This window comes from Macaca thibetana, chromosome 6 (genome assembly GCF_024542745.1).
Source record: "Macaca thibetana thibetana isolate TM-01 chromosome 6, ASM2454274v1, whole genome shotgun sequence".
Classification (NCBI taxonomy): Eukaryota; Metazoa; Chordata; class Mammalia; order Primates; family Cercopithecidae; genus Macaca; species Macaca thibetana.
Window position 1 is genome coordinate 156,648,458 of NC_065583.1, and position 14,141 is coordinate 156,662,598.

The 14,141-nt window shown below is 33.7% G+C and overlaps 1 protein-coding gene across 10 annotated transcripts in view; it reads left to right on the plus strand.

Annotated features, from left to right (window-relative positions):
• Positions 1-14,141, plus strand: part of CDH18 (cadherin 18) — a 1,131,397-nt gene that overhangs the window by 657,595 nt on the left and 459,661 nt on the right. Inside the window, exon 4 of one of the 10 annotated variants that reach the window (XM_050795521.1) lies at positions 3,670-3,760. The exons of the other annotated variants lie outside the window; for them this stretch is intronic. The gene's annotated coding sequence lies outside the window, so the exon portion shown is untranslated. The remainder of the gene's footprint in view (positions 1-3,669; positions 3,761-14,141) is intronic. 10 annotated transcript variants of the gene reach the window in all.

Genomic DNA, 14,141 nt, shown 5'->3' on the forward strand with positions numbered 1-14,141 from the left:
GTTGACAGTTCTTTTATTTAATCACCTGAAATATATTATGCTACTTCCTTCAGGCCTCAGTGGCTTTAGATTAGGTATCTGCTGTCATTCAAATGAGTATTCTTTTTAGATAAGACACCCTTTTTCTCTTTGCTTTTATGACTTCTTTCCATGTTCTTACCTTGTACTTTTTAAACTCTAATTTGTCTTGGTGTGGGTATCTTTTGGTTTTATCCTGTGTGAGCTTCTTTCCCTTTCTTGGTGTATTACATATTTGGTGGATGTGCAGCAAATTATTTCTTTGAGTCATTTTTCAGTTTCGTATTATTTCTCCTTTTTTTTTTTTAACTCCAGTGACATGAATATTAGATCTTTTTGTGTTGTCCCAAAAAATCAAGATGATTTTTGAGTCTGTTAGTTTTTTAGTCTTTTTTTTTTTCTGTGTTGACCAAGTTTTTTTGACTGCTTATAAATTTCACTGATTCTGTCCAATATCATTTCCACTTCACTACTCAGGATATCCAGCATGGTTTGTCATAGTTGTTACTGTGTTTTTCAGTTCTGTAATTTCCATTTGTTTCTTTTCCAAAAACTGTTATTTTTCTGAGATTTTCTATCTCTTCTTTTATTTCTGAGAATTTATAATGGATTGGTGAAACATTTTCATTATGGCTGTTTTAAGATCTTTGTCAAATAATACTAAAATCTGATTCATCTCAGCATTGATGCTAGTTGATTGTCTTTCTCATCAGATTGTGAATGTCTCTGTCCCTGGTATGATGAGAGGTTTTGGATTAAATCCTGGACTTCTAGATATTATATTAGCAGACTTTTAATCTTAATTAAGTCATTGATTTCAGCATTCGGTTGCCCTTCTTTGGCTCAGTGTGTAGGTTCTAGCCCTCTTTTGTGTGTTAGAATTTCAATGTAGTTTTCAGCTCCCTTGCACTGTTTGCCTGTCTGCTTCATTTTCCTAGCACTGCTGCATCCCCAGCTTGACCCCTGCTTGTGTTGCCTCTAGGTTTCCTCAGTGGTTTCCTGAGCTACATCCTGGAGGTGGAAGGGAGCATGTGGGAAAAAGCTGCTGGGCTTGCTCAGTCTCTTTCACTGGTAGAGGACTGGCAGACATTGGGCCTGGATATCCATATACCTCTAGATGGAGGGCTCGGAGACACCAGGCTTTACCACTGTGGTATAATCAGCCCTACCACCACCCTGAATGTGGAGCGGAGATAGGGGGATCCACGCTTAGTGTCTATTGGGCCACGCCATTCTTTGTCATTTGGAAAGAGAGGCAGGCTGTTTTTATTTTGGTGCTGATGATTTGAGGTTGTAGGCCTCTCTAGTGCCCAATTCAGTTAATGGTAAACAAACAGAAAACCCAGACAAGCCACTGCAATACCATTCCTTGAATCTTGAAATCTCCAGCCTGGTACTCTTTGTCTTTCCAGCTTTCGGAGTCCTTTTACGGACTCCGAAATAGACATTGTATCATTCTGAGTAGTTAGTTAAAGTTAGAGGGAGGAACCAAAAAAAATGAATCTGTACCATCTCATCTGGGCATGTGTAATACATATTGAGTCAATGGACATAGCATGTATGTTTCCATATCAATAAACATACCAGCTTAATATGCTGATATTAATAAGACAGGTAGCTCATTTTCAACAATGATATTGAGCACAACAGGCAGAGGACAGAAAGAACTACAAAAACAGAAACTACCATCATAAAGTACAATGCATTTCTCCAGACATGTGCAATATTGAAGGGAGTTGAAGATTTATATCTCTGTCTTCTTGGCTAGTCACAGTAAACATTCCCCACTCAAATCAAAAACTTAGGAATGGTGAATCTAGTACATTTAATAAATTACATATACACTTTAGAGACTTAGGGTTTTCTGACTTTTATGTTTTGCCAATTAAGTACATGGCTTTTTTGTTCCCCTCAATGCTAAATTAAGTGGAATAGGTAGATTTTAGCTGTTTCCTTTTTCTGGTAAAATGTAATAATATTAAATTATATAAGACAGTTAAACTTCAGATAAAAACAAAACAAAATTGATAGCAAATGTTTTAGCGGAAATTCCATTACTAAACCGGAGGAGTAGTGGGAAACAAGCAATCATCTGGAGATTAGAAGAAATATATTGGAAGAGGAAAAGGGGACGATGTCAAGTAGGTACTTTCGTCCTGACCTCTTCAATTCACCTAACTCTTTAAATTAAAAGTGAATAACATTTTGTTTTGTATTATTGGTCGACTTAGTTAACCTGGTTTTTATTTTCCTGGTATTTGGTGTATTTGAAGTCAGAATGAATACACGTAACTACTGGCTTTTGGTAACACAAAATAGCTATTAGAAAAAAAACTGCTTTTTCATTTCATTGCTTATAGAATTTATTTGTTATCAATTATCAAATAATAAGATCTCCCCAAATAACACAGCATTGGGTATTTTTCTTTAAGGGGAGTTTTAGATACTTATTTTTCTAGCTTTTTCATATTAAGAGTTAATTACAAGTAGAACATTATAATACTCTAAAGGGTCAGGTGTCAGGATATTCGAGTGTTTTTTAAATTATTCATTGAGTGGAATACTTAGGTCCCAATTCTCTCTAAAAGACTCATAGGATATTATACAGTTTTTATATGTTGGTATGAAAAAAGGTTAACTTGTTTGTTTTTATTTTCTCTAAATGAGATCTTAAAATTTATGGCGGATGATGGATCAGAGGACTGTTATTCAAATATGACATTTAAATCACATCTCAGTCTAGAGCTTGCAATGGCTTTCATATCTTGACAAGATTGGTTATTTACAATCAGAGCTCTATCTCGGGATTCATATGTTTGGATTCGTTCTATATCTCCTTGAAATATTACATTTAGCTTCATGTTTCCTCCCAATTCACTTTGAGAACTGAATTACTTAGATTGATATGGTGTAGTGGAATAAAAATGGCATTTAGATTCAAGAGACCACATCTGAATTCTAACTTCACCATACAGAAACTGTATATGCTCATCAAATCTTTTAACTTCTCTGATTCTTACGTTTCTTACCAACCCCCTGCCCCAACAACAACAACAACAAAACATGATTACAATCGTTTTCCCTCTGGGTACCTCACAGTCTTGTCAGGAGGATGAATATGGGATGATATGATGTAAACACACTTTGGAAATTATTATATTATGATTACTGTTTCTAAAACCGTCTCTTTACAAGTAACTTGCAGCTCGATAGAACTAAGCTCGAAGAGGCATCATGCTGTCGTGAGGCATGAGGGTCACCTGGCAGAGAGTATATCAGAAGACAGCCTCTGTCCCCGACATGGGTCACCCAGTCCCATCTCCAAGGCCTGGGTTTGCTATGTCCCAGTAATTAAGCCCTAACAGTGACAAGAAATCCAGACCAGCTGCTTCCTCGACTGCTGCTGAGAGTCGGGGCATTTCTTGACAGGAGCTCTGTATCTGAGGTTTGCCTCAAACTTCTACCTTGACCTCTATTTTCTGCTCACACTTTGCTCCATCTTTTGAACTGATGTCAAACCAAAGCCTCGTTCTTTAATCTGTCTCCAGAAAGCCTTAAAGGAGACAGGTCAAAAGTATATAAGAAGGGTGACATCTCTCAGCCTGTGGAAATCATTTGGAAGGACTCAACCTGTGGGTTTACTTGTTTCAGGGAAACATGAGTAAAAATGGCAGATTGAAAACCAGAAGTCAAGGATCAAAGTTACCCTCCAGGGATTTGTACAATGGACATACTTTCCTTGGTAAGTTTGAATATTTTATAGAAATACAGCTCCCCTGCTACAAAGCAAAAGGACATTTTATTTGTATATGATTTGAGAGTCAAAGAGACGCTTCTAAATGGTAGCATTCTTCATTCATCTGTCAACAATTCAGCGGCTGAAGTAAATTGTACTTATTGGCAAGGGCCAAGCTTTAAGCAGTTTGATAGTAATTTAACATATTCCAGGAAAGAATGATAATCCATTGACGGAAAATCGTATGTTCCCCCATGCAGGGAATATAGCTTCACTAAAATTCTTCTTCCAAAAGGGTGTCTGTATTCTCCTGATATTTCAGTACTGATTGGGAATGGGACATCTTCCCCTGTCAGGGATCTACTTCGTATTCTTGATCCCTGGTTTAATATACTTCTTGACGCTGAACCATTATTTAACTGCTCTTTATGTCTTATTTTGCACTTGAAATCTGCTTTCCTAATTATGTCTTCTTTGTGACCTGGACCTAAGCATATCTACCATGTCTAGGCTCATATGAAGCTCCAGAAGGTCAACTTGAAGGGAGACAGGTGTGTGCAAGGAAATGAACATGATTGAGAAGATGGAACATTCACTTTAGTCTCAGTTTCTCAACTAGCTTCATTTATGATCTTAGGCAAACATGTCTCTCAATGAATCACTATTTTTTATCCCTTAGGAGTTAGGCAGGGTAGATGAGGAATTTTTTTTTTTTTTTTTTTTTTTTTTTTTGAGAGACAGGGTTTTGCTCTGTCACCCAGGATGGTGTGCAGTGACACAATCACGGCACATTGCAGCCTTCATCTCCTGGTTTTAAGTGATCCTCCTGCCTCAGCCTTCCAAGTAGCTGAGACCACAGGTACGTACCACTATGCCCAGTTAACTTTTTTTTTTCCTCTTTTTTGTAGAGATGGGATCTCACTATGTTGCCTAGGTTGTTCTCAAACTGCTAGGCTCAAGTGATCTGCCCATCTTGGGCTCCCAAAGTTCTGGGATTATGGATGTGAGCCATTGCACCTGGCCCAAGGAAGTTCTTAAAACATAATTAGCAAACAGTAGGAGTACATGTTCACATCATTGGCAGTAAAGTCGGACTACTTGTATTCAGTCCTGTCTCAACCAAACACTTGCTATATGTGCTTTAACAAATTAGTTATCTTACTCCATTTGTGCTGTTATGACAGAATATCATGAACTGAGTGTCTTACAAACTACAGAAATTCGTTTCTCACAGTTTTACAGTCTGAGGAGTTTAAGGTCATGATGTCCGCAGATTCCGTGTCTAGTGAACACCCTCTTCCTGGATTATAGACTTCTCACTCTTTCCTGACATGGTGCAAGGAACAAGGAAGCTTTGGAGTCTCTTTATAAAAGCACTAATCCTATTCATGAGGACTCCATCCTCATGCCTAATCACCTCCCAGAGATCCCACCTCCAAATGCTATCATATTGGGGATTAGGTTTCAGCATAGAATAGTGGAGAAACACAAACATTTAGTTTAAAGACTTTACTCTCTCTAAACCTTTCTTTCACCCTCTCCCTTTACAATGGGGATACTATTTTTTAAATAATAGATTGGAACTTTTATTAGGCATTGAAAATATAGAACTAAACAAGGAAAATATTGTACCATTCTGTATCTTGAATTCTGCTTGGGGAAAAATAAGCAAACAATACAAAATAATTGGAGACTTTTTGTTGCTATTGTTGGTGGTGGTGTTAAGTGCTATGAAGAAAATAAACTAGTACTTGGAGAAAAAATACTAGAGGAAGGGCCCCATCTTAATCAGAGTGGTTAGAGGACCCTTCTCTGAGGAGATGCCATTGACAGGAACCATGAAAACTGAGAAGGAACTAGGAAAAAATATTCTTTAGATCCGCATAGGCCAGTAAGTGAAAATTTCAACAAAGGTCTTCTTGGTCAGTGGTAGGTACCAAAAAAAAAAATTGCATGAATAAGACACAAATGATGATTTATGCAGGAAATGACTTATCCAGAGCTACATAAGCCAAATAGTAAATTTGAATTTTCTTCCTAAGTGTAGGTCTCTTTGATACACATTGATATGGAGAATATCAGTGTTTCAAATATATGGAGAATAGGCTGGAGGCAATATCTGAAAATTGAAGATCAGTTAAGAGAACAGTGCAATGGCTTAGAACGAGAAGCTTCCACTTTAAACTAGGAAGATTGCAGAGGAGATAGAGTCATATGTAAACTATATTTTTACAATATTTAGAACCTGTTGACTTGGTGGAAAATATATATTATTATTACTATAAATACTATAAATATTTACTTTATCTTTAATATTACTCACTAATCATATGAATAGTAGATTTTATCTTCAAAAAGTTAAATATGCTAAGCCTCTGTCATGAGGCTTTCTTTTTTCAGGCATAAAAATCAAGTTAAAAGAAAAGTACTAGTCTCTATATACGTAAGTAAGAAAAAAGTGCCAGGTTGATCCATGAAGATGCAAATGTTGAAAACATTCAGCATTTCTTGCACAATCACTAAAAACTTGTTAAAATAGGAACTATATGTTTTTGCTTAAGTCACATAAAAGAAGAAAGAATTCCCAAATTTCAGAAGACTATTGATTCTTATTTATTACTTCATAAAAATATAAGGCATTTAAATTGAGTAAAGTCTCCTTTAATTTGGTGAGTCTTTTCAGTCCAAAAACTGATGCAAATTTTATGGTATTATGAACTGTTATTGAGTCCTCAATTTAACAAATTGAAATGATCACCAGTATACATCATTCCATACCATAAGATGAAAGCTTTGCTTTACATTATATAAATTTCGTTCTATCTCAAGAATGGAAATAAAATATCTTGTCTAATTACACTTTAAAAGACAAAATATTTTCCAGCAGTATGCTTTAATTCATAATTAGTGAACACAGAGTTACAAATATAATTAAGACAGAAAATTGTATCAAAAAGTGTCTGCACTTTCAGTCTACTTAAGTACAATAAAAAATTAGACACTTTTTAATCAGTGATGCAGTGGTAAAATCAACTTTAAAGCTAAATAAACCAGGATTATAATTTCAAAACATAGACATTTTTAGAAATTAAGTAAGTATATAATAAAGATCTAGACTGCCTTTATTAGTTGCTTGTAACATTAAGAAATGAATGTTTTTTATTGAATTTCACAAAGACAAGAATCACTTTTAAAATTATACCACTAACCTTGAAAAAATATATTTGCCATAGACTACTGCTAGATTTAAAGTATGAAAGAAAAAGGAAAAGCATGATTATTAAACTGTTGTTGAAGAATTCATTTCAAATAAAATTTACTGACAAAGTGTTTTGATCCTCATTGGTAAAATAAAAAAAAAAAAAGATTTTTCAATTATGAAAGGACAGTTAAATAACCTATTATATCTGAAAGTATTAGTTATATCCTCTAAATGTCAATTACCTTTCTTAGTGTGTAAATTCAATTTTTAATGTAATTAAATACATTTGGAGCATCTCTTTGTTTATAAACTTCTTAGAAGTTTAAATTAGGATTAAACAAAAAAATGGTCCAAATGTATTTAAGTACATTAAAAATTGAATTTATATTAAATACATTTGGAGCATTTCTTTGTTTATAAGCTTACTTTAAAGTTTAAATTATAATTAAAGAAATACTCCAAATGTATTTAAGTACATTAAGAATTAAATTTATATTTTGTAACTACTGAACTACTAGTGATATTTTAAGTGAGAATATGTCTGTATATAGAGTACCTTTATAACTTCAAAAGGCATGTAATAGGCAAGCATGTTTATTTTTTCTACGTATTTTGGTCAACGTCATCTAAAAATACCGAGATATATACTTTATGTCCTGATAATTATTTCAGGAGAAAGCATGAAGTAGAAAGTCAAAGTTAGTCATAACATTGAATATGGTGACTAGAAAATATGAATAAGAATAATAACAAGTCATATTCATGAAATTTCTGATGACATATGTGATGTATTTTAATAATATTTGCTTAATTATTCTAGCTATAAGATGAGATTATAAATGTATGTACCTTATTGGGATATGGAGTGCATTTTATGAGAAGGTGTTTAACTGCTGAAAGTTGCCATTGCTAAATGCTCAATCTAGAATATCGAATGTCATAATAATAATTAAAAAATTAAAATAAATAAACTTGTTTTTTCAGTCAGGAAGTCTGAAGTCTAAAGGATATGAGCAAAAGTTAACCATGACAATAGAGTAAGTTTTCCATAACCCAGCATCATTGAGTCCCTCATCCCTAAAATTTTTCTTTTTCCATGATCTTGGAAGGTTTCATAAGTTTCCATGAAATATGGTCATTACATTTCAATGACTCCACTGCTTCACAGTATACAACCTCTAAATCTCTAAATTCAGTTATTTTTAAACACTAACTCCCAAAAAAAAGTCTATGTGTCCATTGTTTAAATATATATTACATATTTATATATAATTTATATTTATAATATAATTTATATATATTTGTATACATATTATATAATAAATATATATTACATATTTATATATTATATAAAAATATGTAATATATATTATATATTATATTTTTATATATTACATATTTATATTATATATGCATATAGAAATATATACATATATAAATATAACTATATATATGTATATATAACTGCTGGAAGTTTTTGTTCTTCAAGGATGTAGTATTTCTAAGAGGATGTCTCATTTCTCTCAAGCCCTCTTTGAAAAAAAAAAAAAAAATATATATATATATATATATAAAAAATGCAATAGAATAGGAAATGTGTACTGCCCATAGTGAGGGTAATACTTTCTTTGAAATTGTACATTGTGTGTTTCTGTGTATGCAGGTCAGTCTATATGTGTGCATGTGTGGTTATATGTTTGTGTGCATTCGTTTGCTGTATAAAACCTATCTGCAGTCAAAAGTAATTGAAAAATTCCATTGTAGTGTCTGTTTATTTTCTACAGATATTTCTTAGAGTTTCTTCAATATTGGCATTCAGTTTAATCCTGTTCAGCCATTGTGCCTCACACACATCAGGCCCATATGTAAATCACACCTTCACTACCCTACCATAACACCTCCTTGTTAATTGCTTATTGAGAATGCCAGTCCATATTACATTGCAGGTGCTCAAGAGAGGCTAGTATACAGAATGAAAGAATCATTGCCTAACCAAATGAACGAGTGATAGGTGTCCAGAACTGGCCCTTTTCTGTAACCATAATTATATAGTTACAAAAGACCCTTCCCACCTCAGTTTCTTAAATTTCTGTCCCTCAACAATGTAAGCATGAAGGATATAATAATGTTCTAAATGTCTAGAATGTTTTAAACTAGTAAAATTGGTCATCTAATTTATAACGTTGGTTTTCAAAAAATTGCTCTAACCTTTAATTTATAGTAACATAAGTGTACATAAATACTTGAAAAGAGTATATATGGCCATGCTTATAATTACAGTGGTATTATTACTCTAAGAAGTATTCTTTGAAACTGCAAATCACAATAATTACCGTATCTTTATCTATATAATATTATTACATCTGTATTCATTTCTAACCTATTTTTTAACTTATTTGTCAGTTTCTATATTTTATTTTTAAATCTTGAAACATGAAATTTTTATTCACATAAAATAAGTAAATGAATTGGACATATATTTGAGAAGATTTTAAGAGGAGAGTGTTCTCAAGATAAGTTTAGGGCTATTTTATTTAAAACTTAAATAAATATACTCAGAATCTCAACATTTTACTCAAAATGTAACATTTATATTATACCAGAGCTTCAAGTTTTAATTTTTTTCTTTAAAGAAAAACATGATATCCAAGAAGCAAAATTTTGGCATATTTGTAGTATCTATTAATTATAATGAAAGCCTTAGAATACCTATTTGACAGCTCTTTTTGCAAAAGTGTACAGCACATTATTTTTAATCATTGTTGTATTGCTTTAAAAATTTTAAATTCATGGTATACAGTGTTTAGAAACATAAAATTCAGAGTAGTTCAGGTTAAAGGACTTCCTGTTTGAACATTCCCATGGTTTTCCTCAACATTTTGTCCTAATTTTTAGACAGAGAAACATCATTTATAATTAATTATTTTTAAAAAATGCTCTTTAACTTTCAAAACATTTCTTGCTGAAAAATGAAGCTAAAACAAAAACAGCCTGTTGCACTTTTTATATCTAAGGGGATATTTAAAAAACTAACAAGGCAACAAATGACTAAGAAAAACACATTTTAAAATACATTGGAATCAATTGTGTGACAGAAAGAGCATAAGCAACTTTCAGCATTACTGAGAATAACAGAATTATTAAAACTTAAAGCCTCAATGTTAAGAGGCTGTGTTGTATCATTCTAATTATATATGGATTTTTTAAACATGAGTTTTCATCACTATGATTATATAGAACTTCTTATATGTGATCTACAGAAACTGGGAAAATAACAGCTATTTCAATCATACAATCTGGAGCCACAGTGCTAACAGGTTTGACTCAACAAGTAAGTGAAACCTGTCAGGAATAATAATAAAAAAAAAAAAAAAAAAAAAAAAGAAGACGATCAGCAGTTAGGAAATGAGCATTGAGAATACATTGAGCATTGAGAATACATTGAGACAGAGACAGAGACAGAGACAGGGAGAGAGAGAGAGAGAGAGAGAGAGTTCCTAACTCTACTTAAAAGCTAGCTCAGTGCTTATGAACAACCAATACATTAAGATTCTTTATATTCCGCAGTTACAAAAAAAAAAAAAAAATGTTTTTAAATACAGAGGGGATAATGGATCACTTAACAAAGAAGACACATTCTGAGAAATGCGTTGTTAGGTGCTTTTTGTCCTTGTGTTAACATCACAGAATGTGCTTAAACAAACCCAGATGGTACAGCCTCCTACACACCTAAGCTATACAGTATTGCATATTCCTCCTGGGCTACAGACATGTACAGCATGTTCCTGTACTAATTTCTATGGGAAATTGCTATACAATGGTATTGTTGTATCCAGATGTATCAAAACATAGAAAAAGTATCTACAATAAAATACAGTATTAATACCATAATCTTATAGGACCACTGTCACATAAGTGGTCTGTTGGTGACCAAAACCTCAATATGGGGCATGGAACTGTAACTGAAATAACCTAGCTTACTTAACAATATCTATAGAAAATATAGGGAAACATACTAAAAGTAGTCAAGTCAAAGTCTGTTAATACTCATCTTTTCAAGTTGGGACAAGTAAATGTAAAGTTGCCTTAAGATGTAAGAAGCTGGTCATGAACAGGTATATTTCTAATGAACTGTAAGAGTCCTTAAAGTTTTTGAGGGCATTTTCTTCTGGAGGTGCAGGACAAAGAGCCAGCTAACAATGAAAGAACATCCCCTAAAGTAACAACTTACTTCCTCTTTCTCAGCTTCCAAACTAAAAATGATATTTGAAGACTGAGACATAATCTTAGGCCAGGTAAACATACTTTTCAAAAACTCCTTGTATGTGAGAACATATGCTACATAAACATGATGTATGGACCCCATTGTTTTTCTCTCCTCTTTATATCTGGATTTAGCAAAGCAATCAGGATTTAGGATAAAAGAAAATATGAAAGACCATAACTAGCCTAGTTTTATAGATCTAGAGATTTTTGACTCTATTATTCTGTGCAAGGGTTATTAATAAAATGAAACCCATTGTGTGAACATTTGCAAAAAGATGATAACTGTAAATAAAGACAATCCTCAGTGTGATCACATAGCACTGCTGAGGGAGTTACCTGAGACCCCTGTATCTTTACATCAAAGCCAAACTTACTCGAATCAAAGACCCCCTAGTGCATATTCTCTGTGCATATAAAAGTTCTTTTTTAGTTTTATGAAATGGAAGTAAAAGTGGACGTTTAAAAAACATGTTTAAACATTTCCTCTGGCATGCTTTAGGCTTCATTGTTAGCAAGAATTCTTTAGGGAACCATCTGTCTGTGAATGACCCCACCATACCTGTTAGAAAGGGAAGGCTGGTGCATAAATATAACAGAAACATTTAGGAAAGGCAGAATGAGAGCCCGCTGCGTTGTCATTATCCCTAAAAGAGAGATGCTTAGACCCAGAAATCTGAAATGCGATTGACAGTTATATATAAACTCAGACTTGTGTCATTGGACATCCATGAAGGATACAAAAATCATCCAGCATATTAAGCCCTTCTCACATCTAATGTTCATAAAATAATTCATTTATTCTTTTATTTCCTTTTTTCCTTCTTTTTTTCTCTTTCTCTTTCTGTGTTTCTTTTTCTTTCTTTCCTTTCTTTCTCTTATTTATTGTATTCATTGATGACACATTTGTACCAGTTGTTGTCCTAAGTACTAAGGTTTACATGTGGGAAAAATAATCTTGGCTCTCATGGAATTTATATCTTTTGGAACTATGGGAACTGGAATGAAGAGTATCAAAATTTAAGATGCTCTTAGACATCCAAGTAGATATGAATTGTTGTGAGTTGAACATTTTAGTTTAGTTCGAGGGATAGATCCAAACTAGAGATAAAATTGGCAAGTCAATACTATACGTTTGTTATTTAAAGCCACGAGAGCACATTTTATCTCTTTCCTAAATGACTAAAAAGGAAAGAAGTTCAGAAACTGGTCCTTTTCACAACTTTAAGGATCAAGGGAGGCATCAGAAATGGAGGCTAAGATGTGCCAGAAAGTAAGAAGAAAATTCAGGGGATTTCAATAACTAGGAAGAAAACAATAAAGAGAAATTTGAATGCTCCTATTTGGTCATAATGGATGAAAGGAAAAATTAACTATTGGATTGAACCATGGAGGTTGCTGATCTTGCCAAGAGCACGTTAGGTGGAGTTATGATGGCAAAATGATGATTAAAACTGGTGCAAAAGAGAAATGGAGATACTAAATATCGGTAACTCCAAAAGTTTTGCTTTCAAGGAAAAAATTGGGACAATAGCTGGAGACAGAATTTAGGTCAATACTTGATATATTCATATACTGGTAAAAATATGTGAAGAAAAGGAGAAAAATAATGATGGATGAGGAAAGGGGTATAATTGATGGGATGCTTTTCTTGAGAATATAAGTGAAATGGAGCTTAATGCACAAATAAATTACATGAAATTGTACAAGAGCACAGATACGTCTATTGGAAAATTCTTTTTTTTATTTTTATTTTTTTATTATTATTATACTTTAAGTTCTAGGGTACATGTGCATAACGTGCAGGTTTGTTACATATGTATACTTGTGCCATGTTGCTGTGCTGTACCCATCAACTCGTCAGCACCCATCAACTCGTCATTTACATCAGGTATAACTCCCAATGCAATCCCCCCCCTCCCCCCTCCCCATGATAGGCCCCGGTGTGTGATGTTCCCCTTCCCGAGTCCAAGTGATCTCATTGTTCAGTTCCCACCTATGAGTGAAAACATGCAGTGTTTGGTTTTCTGTTCTTGTGATAGTTTGCTAAGAATGATGGTTTCCAGCTGCATCCATGTCCCTACAAAGGACACAAACTCATCCTTTTTGATGGCTGCATAGTATTCCATGGTGTATATGTGCCACATTTTCTTAATCCAATCTGTCACTGATGGACATTTGGGTTGATTCCAAGTCTTTGCTATTGTGAATAGTGCCGCAATAAACATACGTGTGCATGTGTCTTTATAGCAGCATAATTTATAATCCTTTGGGTATATACCCAGTAATGGGATGGCTGGGTCATATGGTACATCTAGTTCTAGATCCTTGAGGAATCGCCATACTGTTTTCCATAATGGTTGAACTAGTTTACAATCCCACCAACAGTGAAAAAGTGTTCCTATTTCTCCACATCCTCTCCAGCACCTGTTGTTTCCTGACTTTTTAATGATTGCCATTCTAACTGGTGTGAGATGGTAACTCATTGTGGTTTTGATTTGCATTTCTCTGATGGCCAGTGATGAAGAGCATTTTTTCATGTGTCTGTTGGCTGTATGAATGTCTTCTTTTGAGAAATGTCTGTTCATATCCTTTGCCCACTTTTTGATGGGGTTGTTTGTTTTATTCTTGTAAATTTGTTTGAGTTCTTTGTAGGTTCTGGATATTAGCCCTTTGTCAGATGAGTAGATTGCAAAACTTTTCTCCCATTCTGTAGGTTGCCTGTTCACTCTGATGGTAGTTTCTTTTGCTGTGCAGAAGCTTTTTAGTTTAATGAGATCCCATTTGTCAATTTTGGCTTTTGCTGCCGTTGCTTTTGGTGTTTTAGACATGAAGTCTTTGCCCATGCCTATGTCCTGAATGGTACTACCTAGGTTTTCCTCTAGGGTTTTTATGGTATTAGGTCTAACATTTAAGTCTCTA